Genomic DNA, 11463 nt, shown 5'->3' on the forward strand with positions numbered 1-11463 from the left:
TTCTTCATATTTCTCTTACATCTACTCCCGTCCATTCTACCCCCGTCAGAGTATCCGCGACTGTACACTCATTTTTAAGTCTCTTCGGACGTATGCTAAATCATTAAAATCCAAAAATTAACTCTGAGAAAGAATATCCGGTGAAAGGATTCAAACTTTTATTTCAACAAAACAGTGTTGAATTTACAATGAAGTAATGAAGAAAGTGATCAAATTGTTTTTACAAACAATAGGGATGACATGATATCACAAGTTATCTAGCCAGAAAAGAAAATCTCGGCAGGCCCTCAAGTTTTGTTCTACTATGAAATTGACGACGGTTTCAATAATTTCATGTATGGCGAAACCATAATGTTTAGCGACTAACATCACACACAAATCCGTTATGCACGTACACAGACAGAGAGTCTCGTTAATGTACATCTCGCCGCTACATTCGGCCGTCACATACAGAATTTTTCTGGTCGTTACACAAATCGGCGCCTTGCTGGTCGTATACATGCTCGTCAAATCGGGCCACGGGTTATTTTTCAGACTTCTTACAACGTCCATTTCTTTCTTGAGATTTGTTACGCGCTTGGAATCCGCCGTACAATCATGATTCGGATCAGACGCATCGTCTATGATTTTACGCATCAGATCAATCATTTGCTCTCTGTAACATTGTTTAAACATAGAGTCTGTGTTGGCTTTTACAGGACACATCTTTCCTTCGTCACAGCCGCACTCCACTCGATCATCTGCAGCAGCGCTGGTAGTGGCAGACATCCTTTTCAGATTTTGTTCCAAGAAGTAAACCAAGCGTTTTAAAATCCACTACGATCCAGTGTTTTTTTTTTAAATCCACAACGATCCAGTGTTTTTTCAAATGGTTCAGATCCGTCGAAGCCTTATTATTTGAAAATTTGAGAGTGCGTCAGTTTCAGACAAATTTGATCGTTGAAGACGATTCTGTCAGTCCACGTAGATACTGACAGATACTCCATCGACCGCGCTGTAAAACCCTTGTTCGCGGATCATAAGAAAACCTGCGATAACTGCAGAGTTTATGAGGTCAGCCGCTCACAGGGGATAAAGACTAGCCGTAGTCACAAGGAAGTAGCGGTGGATCTTCTGTACAATCTACCCAAAAATAGGTTGTGGGTGTTGCGCTCAAAAAGCGGAGGAGGGTGAAGGGCCGTGGTTAGGGGTTTGACTTACGAGAAATTATTGAAACCGTCGTCAATTTCATAGTAGAACAAAACTTGAGGGCCTGCCGAGATTTTCTTTTCTGGCTAGATAACTTGTGATATCATGTCATCCCTATTGTTTGTAAAAACAATTTGATCACTTTCTTCATTACTTCATTGTAAATTCAACACTGTTTTGTTGAAATAAAAGTTTGAATCCTTTCACCGGATATTCTTTCTCAGAGTTAATTTTTGGATTTTAATGATTTAGCATACGTCCGAAGAGACTTAAAAATGAGTGTACAGTCGCGGATACTCTGACGGGGGTAGAATGGACGGGAGTAGATGTAAGAGAAATATGAAGAAACAAACTTGTATCTGATATAAACTAGGATAGTATGATGAAATAACGTAAAAGATATTTTATGAAATCGAGCAGAGATATCACTGCGTATGAACAAGGAGGTTGAGGGCCAAAACTAGAAAACAATCCGCGAGGCCTAGGAATAACACTTAGTTGGTGAAAATAAGATAAGAATGCGAAAGTCGTTTAAACAAATTGAAACAGAAAGAATGAGCAAAGTCCTGGAAGCGTACGATTGTACTTGTTTAGATTAGATTCAACTTTATTGTCATTATGCAGAGTACAAGTACAGAGCTAATGAAATGCAGTTAGCATCTAACCAGAAGTGCAAGAATATAGTGTTTTGTATACATAAAAGTGCAGAGTAAGTAAAGCTATGATGTACAGACTATACAGCGTAGTTGCTATATACGATATTGATCAGAGTACAGAATATAAATATGAATGCAATGTAGGGATCGTATGTACATTATGAACGGAGCAATGAAGGATTATATATACATTATGAACAGCAGGAACGCGAGAACGGCTGGTAATAAATAGTTGAATGAGTGTGCAAAAGTATTGTTGAATGATGTATTATATGCAAAAACATTAGTGCAATGATATTTTTTGTAGAAATAGTTTACTGTGCTTGTACATTAACAACTTTAGACAGTTTATGGTGTAATAGCTTTAACCATGTGCAGTTTCTTAGCGTAATGCGATGAGGAAGTGTGTGGTTTACAATTCGCTGCGGCGTGATGAGATCTAGCATCCATTAAACACGGCAAAGTCAGGAAATCTCGCAATTTTAGTGCGAAAGCGTTAGAACAAACATTTGTTGGTTAGGCTATATTGAACTCACGCTCATTATAAAGTTTTGTATGTTTATTTTCATCTCAACATATTAATGAACGCTGTTACAGATTTTGTCTTAGAAACGCACAATACAATAGTTTGTTAAAAGATAACGCTATGGGGTGTTTGAGTAACACCGTCGTCTCCGATGCTCGAAGTTTTCACTGCTTACAGGCACCCCACTAACCTAAACCTGTAACTCTATCATAATTATTTAAAATAACTATAAACTTCATGCGTGACACCTATGTAACTAATATGTATGCTAAACAAAACATTTGCGGTTGTGAAAAAATGAGGTGAATTAATGGATGTCAGAAACTGCTCGCCTCGCGGTTTTCTTAAAGAAGAGCGGGTTATTTAGACGCGACAAAGCGCAGTTCCAGTCGTAGTGCGGTTTCCCGGATCAGACCTTAAGCACGACGAATGACTAAAGAAGGTCAAAATCATCCCGCCCTCCACTTAAATGAACGACTTATCAACACCGGTTTATTTATTGAAATACTGTACAAAGACAACCAAACAATAATGTGCAGTATACGGTATTAGAAAAAAACAAAAGCTATTTACAGAGTTGCATTAAAACTTTCACATTAGTTTAGAAGAGTGGATTTCACTATTAGGTCATTGTTATTCTGATACACATTTCCTGTATAAAAGACTATATCTATAGCCTTTTCAGGTGAATGTAGCGCAATCTTATGGATCTTAAATGTAATCACGTTACAACGGGGCGACATAGTCCCTCTAGCAAATCCGTCAACAGTAGACAAAGCAGAAAAATCTCAGCGCGCGGTAGATGATAATGCTTACGACCGAAGGGGAGTACGCATAGGCCTACTCTTTAATGTAATGCGGAAATGTTGAAACAATGTGAACGTGGTCATCGGCTATATAAACAAGAGCTCTAGATGTAGGGGCTATATTGTTATGCTGTAAAATTCCTATGAACAGGCAGTGTATGTTTGACCGCAGTCAGAGAAAACTGCAAAACAACGTGTCAACAGATCGGTCGACTATCTCTGGTAAAAATAAATAAATAAATAAAATTATACATGTTTACGAGTCACACATTGACAATTTTTTGTCTTATGTGACCATTACAGCTAAAATCACTGAATTATGAAATGCAAAAGTGTGTACGGCATTTTTCTATAACCGTTACAAAAGTGAGAACGTCGTAGTTCTCAAATGTGTTTGTATTACAACGGTAGCCCATCTAACAAATCTGGAGAAGTGGAGAAGCAAAGATGTTTAGCACATACACTAGAGATGTTGCTTTATTTGAATCGAAGAAGATGGCCGTAGGAACTGATAACATTGTTTAATGTCGTTGTGTCGTGTTTTGTCAAAATAATAGAAATGTTCGGGGGAAATGTTTAATAATTTTTCTTAAATGAATAGAATGCGCTCACCCCGCTCTCTTTCCCACGCCAGAGTTAGCATGGACTTACAGGAGTCTTAAAAATAAAAATGTGAATTGTGTCATCGGCTATCCGAACACGATGACTAAATCTAACGGAATAATAAAAATATAATTTACAAATCAACATTTAACAAAAAATAAAATACTTTAACAATTGTATTCTGAATTGTTTTCTCACTATACTCTCTTTCTTAGTGATTTGGTTGCTCGAATACACGAAAGGTTATGGATAAAATGTATATCACAAGAGTGTGGAAACTTTAACGCGCTCAAACTTAAACGAGTGTACCGTTTGATTTGTTTAGGTTGTAATAGTTTTAAGGGTAAAACAGCTAGACTTCATTTTTGCTTCGATGCTTCATGCGATCACACTTTTGGACAGACACAAAGTTGAGCTAAAATAAATATCTCGAAGAGAAAAACTGTAACTTAATTTCTTAATTTTCATTTATTCCTATTACGATGACGCCGCACAAAGATCGCATAAAAACGTACGGTCCGACAAACAAATTGCGAACGTCCGTCCAAAATCTTGATACGGCTAAATCTCGAGGTGTAAGAAAAATGTGATTTACAAAACATTGTGATTCTTAGATGTGAAACACCCTTCACATAATCTGTTGGCATCTACAAAACAGTCAAAGTTTATGTTTTCTGTTCTAGGTAAGAACATTTACACCGAGTGTTATAGGCCGGGTAAATAATTTGAAAATAGTATTTCTGTCGAATGAGAAAAGTTCAGTCGTACATTTAAAAAAATTTCTGATGTAGAAATTATGTTTCTGCCAAACATATCCAAAGAGAAAGAGTTTTCTACTCGTGTGAGAAAAGCACTCGGGTGGATAAATTATATGAAGAGACGATGCCGGTCATCGCGTTATAAAAAAAAAATAAGACGATAGACGGTGTGCCTTGCTTTAGTGACACACAATGTGTTTAAACACGTTTCAAATTGTAGGTGTAATTATTTTAGTGACTTTAAGCAAGATGTATATTTGTTATTTTACAGTACGCATACAATCTACAGGATAGAAGGATGGGGATACAGTAAAATACAACTATAAACTTTAAGAAAAGTTAACTTTCATTACACTATTGTAAAGGGATCTCACAGTAGGCTAAATGAAAAGCACTACGTAATAAGGCTGAAGGGCAAACAACTGATGGAAAACACACGTTGGGGGGATACTGTCGGTTAAATATATTGTTTTAAATAAGGATTTAAATACAAAAGTAAGTACTTTTAATACAAAACATATAAAATAGAACTACAGCCTGTTAGATGTACAGGCGGTCATTTTAATATTTTTGCTTTTAAATGGAGGTATTTTGGGACGGCTAAGCAGAGGGCCTGCAAATGTCTTTCCTGCTCTGTGTCTGAAAGTACCGTGGATATGTGAAAGGTTTACGACCGTAGCAACGCACATAAATTACATCTCTAGGACGCGTGGGTCTTTCCTGAACCATCTTTAATGGTTGAATACGATCGAGGGTCTTTCTTCTAAAAGATAAAGCCACTTCATCTAAACTTCACAGTCTATACTGTGACAAACAAACAAACGAGCTCCTCAGCATAGATTTAAAGCTAAATCAATATTTTTTATTTTTTATTTTTAAAAAACATACAGAAAGACTTTGGCATCATGTTTCATATTGTGTGTGTGTGTGTGTGTGTGTGTGTGTGTGTGAGAGAGAGAGAGAGAGAGAGAGAGAGGGAGAGAGTGAGTGTGTTTGTGTGTGTGTGTGGGTGTGAGGGAGAGAGAGGGAGAGAGAGAGAGATGGTATGAAAACTTTGAAGATGGTGCTAAAAATAAGAACTTTAAAGAATCTAAAGTGATTAATGCATGACGCATCTGATATAATATGATCATACATATGATATGATATAATATGATATAAATAATTTTTTATTATATAATATTATATAAAAATATAAAATATTTTAGGTAATATATATCATGAATTAAGAATCAACGGACATCAGATGTACTGGGGGTACTGATTATTAAAAAACATTACATTAATGTTAGCTTTGAAATAATGTACACTATTCTATGTACACCATTCTATCCATTCTAATGTACACTTTGATCATGCGGTCTGGAACTCCACCCTCGCCTGCGCGGGGTGTGTGTGAAGCAGCCCCTCGGGTCTCACATACATTTCACTACGAGGACCTGTGAGATTCTGTTTATGATTTAATCATTTTTATTTTATTTTTTAAGTGGTATTATTTTATTTTGGGGATATTTCATTCATGTTGGGACATCTCTCACCGTTCTAAAAATGTAAGGGGTAATTTTTTATATGTATCATCAGAAATGTTTATTGTATATACTATGCTATCACATTTAAAATAAGTTATCTTTTTAAAAAAGAGGAGTATGGTGTGTTTTATAAGTTTGATTAACTTAAATGTTGAATACCTTTTTTTGTTTAATGAATTGCTTTAGTAGCCCGATGTCATTATATAATTATTTATTTTCATATTCTTTAACCCCTGGAGTCTGAGTGGGTTTTGGGGACTGGAGATATTTTGGCAGCCCTCAGACGTTGGTGTTTTTCAATATCCTAAAACGTATTAGTGGATAAAAGTCGGAATATCCATAATATGTGATCAGCATGATTGTACACGTCTGTAATTTTATGATTAGTTTTTGTTTAAAATATGTTTAAAACGTGTTTGTATATGTTGTATAAGTATTGGTTGAATACATGATTAAAAAAAATGTATGATAAAATTATTTGTTTTGGTTTAGTAACATGTCTGTTACTGCGATGTGTTTTATAAGTTTGATAAACGTTTAAAATGTATGTTCCGGTTAAGTAACATGCCGTCATATATAATTTAATATTGTTTAAAATAGAGATAAGTCTCTTTTTTAACTTGATATGTCCATGCGCATGTCCGGTTTATCAGAATACAAATTTGTATAGCGCCGTGGATATTATAGTGATATAACAAGGTACGTGTGGCTTATGATGAAATTTATAGGCTAGTCATAATTCAGATCGCTTAAAAGTGTACGTGCATGCAGCATTTTATTGTATGGTGGTACTGTAGGTGTACGGTTAAAATAAATGATATGATATAAAGATGGATATAAAAGGTTTTAAATATAATATAGAAAATGTCTTGCAACAAATAATGTGAAATGAATTTAACTGAATTGTGTCAATGACACGTCCGGGTTCCTCAATAGACCATATTCTTCATTCTGTTCAATTATATATTTTTTCCCCGATCCTGGTAAAATGTATATTTTTAGTGATGAACAAAACTAATGTAAATGTTTTGTTTTATATTGTTTGTGAATGTATAATGTGTTTATATTCATTAAAAGAAGAAAATAAGACTTGGAGACGAATGTGTGTACACAGGCATTAGAGGGAGAGAGAGGGAGAGAGAGAGAGGGGTACAAGAGATGCTAGCCACGCACCAACCGTAATTCATAGGTGAACCGTAAGAAAACTGTCAAAAACATGGTACTCCCGCGTGAGATACGTTTGGTTTTAATAAAAAAATGGCTTTGAAGATATTATGATTGGTTAGTAAATTCCGACGAGTGTGCACTGTGGCGTGCAAACGCAGACAGTGGGGACACAGAGGGTCAGGATCAAAGGTGTGTGAAAACGTCTATTTTCTGCTCTCTAAAAAAAAAAAGAAAAAAAAAGATCTTGTTTTATCTGAAACAGTCGGTTTCAGTATATTTTTTTATACGGTTTCATTTATAACCTTTTTTTTTTAAAAGAACGGAATGTTTTTTCAACCTTAGTTAAATTGTTTTTAGATTATGTATATTATATAAATGTGAAATAATTAAAATGTGTTTTAGATTATATAAATTATATAATGTTTTATATATATAAATGTGAAATAATTAAAATGTGTTTTCAATCTTTAATTGTTTGAGATTATATAAATTATATAATGTTTTATATATATATAAAATGTAGAACACACCGATCCCATTTATACACCGCTCATAAACGTAATGGGAGGGGGGAGAAGCCGTATATCCACACACACACACACACACATAACCGTATAACTGTGATAAACTTCAAACAAGCTAACTGGCACAAACTTCAAACAAGCTAACTGACACAAACTTCAAACAAGCTAACTGACACAAACTTCAAACAAGCTAACTGACACAAACTTCAAACAAGTTATCTGGCACAGACTTCAAACAAACTAACGGTCAATAGGGTAAAACTTTCTGTCAAAACCACATGATCGATGCGTGAGGAGTCTTTCATATACCATTTTAATTTAGAACTAACAGGTCAATAGGGTAAAACTTTCTGTCAAAAGCACATGATCGATGCGTGGGGAGTCTTTCATGTTCCGTTTAAACTAGCCATCAAAACCATGATTTAGAACTAATTAGGTCAATAGGGTAAAACTTTCTGTCAAAACCGCATGATCGATGCTTGCAAAGGTCATAGGTTAACCCTTGAAGTCGGAAAGTTCCGCCCATCCATCATAAGGTTACCGGAAGTTCAACCTGTCAAAAGGTCAAAGGTCAAAGTCATAAATCATCATGACAGAAGCTGCATTATAATAACTACTAACATGTTCAGCTCTTGACAAACTGCACTTTAAATCTGTTTATCAGCATTAATGGCTGAGACATGCATGACTTATCAACTCACTTTAAGTGCATTCAATAAAAAGGGAGGAGGTATAGAAGCAGCTAGACTGTCATATCAAGCAAGCACTGTACCCTGAAACACTGCGGTTTATTACACCTCCACTGAGAGACGTTTAACACAGAGTCTTCGTCTCAAACTAGTGAGCTGCCTACACTAACAATAGAGGACCAAAGGGTACCATGTTCTCTGAAGTATGAGTACTATGCAAAAAGACATGTCCTGCACATTTACTTCTGAGCTTGGGGAATTTCCAAGATACAACCCTATAATGACCCAAAAATGCTGTCTGGGTAGGTAGCTCACAAAGGTTTTAAAACACAGCCATAGAAGTCAAAGACTGATATAGTTTACACAGAGCTGGATTAGGGATGCTACACTGTAGATACTGAAATAGGGTCGTGCATTTTGTTGCAAGCTCCAAGTGACTTAAAGTAGAAACTGAACATTATAATTGCATACAAGGAACATCTAAAAACTATTCCTTTATTGGAGATCCACTAGTTAACTGCACATAAATTGGTTTCATTTCACATTCAAATCAGAAAGGACGCTCCATACAACTTGACCATTTGATTTTTGGTGGGTTTAATACTTTTTAATAAATTAAAACAAACTTCAATTTGATTGTTAAAATGACACAGATTTTTAAACCTACTTTTTGGAGTAATAATATGTAAAGATATCTTATTAAAAAATAACAGTTTGACATAACATCGCCATTGGTTTGATTAGGGTTTTGTGATAAAGGTTTTAGATTTTTCGGGCTAATTCTACACTACAAATTGTATTCACACACTCTCATTTTTCTGAATAGTGTTCCCGTGTAAAAAAGCTATCCATTTCAGTTTCGCTCCCTTTTTTTTAGTTTCTTAAGAAGGTTATAATGTGCCATGTGTAAATCAAATAAATAAAAGCAGCTACTTTTGCTGCGGTTCGCGTCACATTCAAACGCAGTGTGAACGCACAGCGATCCGGTTTCACTCTGAAAATAGTTTATAGTTCGGACTTGGTGACACGTCAAAGTGAGAAAAAGAGAAATATTATTAACCTTTACCTGTGTTAGAAGTAAAAAAAAAATACATTATTATTTATAGCATTCACCTGAGCAATAGTATTTGTTGACAAAAACCTTAAATTAAATCATAGAATGTATAGCCTTACGCTGCAAGTTCACAAAAACAAACACGTAATTCTGAATCGTAATTATCTGTATGATAATTAACTATTCGCTGCAGATCGTGACCGTCGGAGATCCGACACAAGACCGCAGTCAGGTTTCTCAAGCGTTAGTTACCAGCTGACTGAGAGCATGATTGACCATTAGAGGACAGTTTCCGTCCAAATATCGCATCGCTTTCTCTTCACAGATGCATTCCACGACGTTATACTATTTCACGTTAAGACACGTGAATTAAAATGTTAATCCCCATCGCTTTAGGACATCATCATCATCTACTGTAGATCAATCCGCTAAACAGCCAAAGAAGTCCGTGTTACAGGATCGGTTGCACAACCGGATCTTGGTAATAAGCATTAACGTGAGCATATCTCTGATCAGGAGCACAAAAAAGATTAAAGAATTACATGTATGCATTTTAAATCACAAACAGTGAATACACACTTTCCACTGCCGAAGGTATCGTATTTTATTTTTTATTTGTATGGCCATGATGACTGACTCCAGCGAATAAATGCGCCTAAAACACCTGACATCGACACTTTTAAGATTAGTAACCTTCTCTAATCTGCTTTCTAATCAGTGCCTCTGGGATCTGATGATAATAGAGAAACATTTCACAGGTCTGATTACATGTTTAGGTTTCATACAACACCGCAGGGTGTGTTTATCGGTTCATCTGAACGGTGGCTGCCCGCGTTAATATCAACAATATGTGAACATGGATTTGATAGTACACTTCTAAAAGGGACTAACGCTAGTGTGCATTTATGAACTTCTTACCTGCCTCTAGTGATTTTTCCGCAGTTAAACCCAGAGCCTGGTGTAGATCAGTCTTGACTCTTGCTCAAACTGAATAAACTTTGCCCGCTTCTCCTCCTCCTACTCCCCTTCTTCTTCTTCTCCTCCTCCTCTTCTTCTTCTTCTTCTCCTCCTCGCTGGCGGCGCTGAAGTCTCTCCGCTCGCGCCTTCAGGAGCGACGGCGGATCCCGCGTCCTCGCGCCGCTATCTCTCCGCGAGGAGCTAACGGCGTCACCACGGATCACAGGTGTAGATAACCGCTGCTCCTGATTTCAGATAAAGTTTATCTCCCGTCCAACGCCATCTTTCCCGCGGGGCACGCCGGGTAATCCTCAGGAATCCCGACGTGACGCGACGCGTTCGCTGCTGTAATGATGCGATGAGACGGACAGCGCGGGAGGAGCGCGATGAAACTCGCCTCTAGCGTCAGAGAACATGCGCTCACCTCGCGTCTAGATGATGGTCTCGTTTTCAGAAATTGATCAGAAAAAGCATAAGTAAAAATATGTGTACCATATAGGCTACTTTCTTAATATAAACTATATGGAGTAATCCAGTAGCCTATCATAACACAAAAGTGTTTAGAATTAGCCTGGCTATAATGAATATCAATGTTACCATATTCATAATATTATATACGTAAAATATTCTTGAAAACCGTGATAGGCTACCATTCAAAAGTCTGGGATAAATGCAAATGCAAAAGAAAGAGGAAATAAACTAATACTTATATTAATGCATTCAAGTGAGTGAAGTGACAGTACAGATATTTATAATGGTACAAAAGATATGAAATATTGAATATTGAAAAATGCATCATGGTTGACACAAAATTAAACCGCAAAAACATCACTGATAATGAGAAATGTTTCTTGAGCAGCAAATCAGCATATCAAACTGATTTCTGAAGGACACTGAAGACTGAAGAAAATACATCTATGCATCACATGAATAAATTACTTTGTATAGTATATTAAAATAGAAAATAGGTGTCTTAAATTGTAATAATATTTTGCAATATTACTGT

General features: G+C 36.2%; 1 protein-coding gene across 5 annotated transcripts in view; it reads right to left on the reverse strand.

Annotated features, from left to right (window-relative positions):
• LOC128026493 (tight junction-associated protein 1-like) overlaps positions 1 to 10877 on the reverse strand; it is a 91118-nt gene extending 80241 nt beyond the window's left edge. For 2 of the 5 annotated variants that reach the window (XM_052613695.1, XM_052613694.1), the window contains exon 1: positions 10419 to 10809. The gene's annotated coding sequence lies outside the window, so the exon portion shown is untranslated. Of the gene's footprint in view, positions 1 to 10418 lie in introns of all 5 variants that reach the window. The other 3 variants (XM_052613692.1, XM_052613693.1, XM_052613691.1) reach the window with 3 other exon arrangements.
• Positions 10878 to 11463: the final 586 nt, after the last annotated feature.

This window comes from Carassius gibelio, chromosome A13, assembly GCF_023724105.1.
Source record: "Carassius gibelio isolate Cgi1373 ecotype wild population from Czech Republic chromosome A13, carGib1.2-hapl.c, whole genome shotgun sequence".
NCBI lineage: Eukaryota > Metazoa > Chordata > Actinopteri > Cypriniformes > Cyprinidae > Carassius > Carassius gibelio.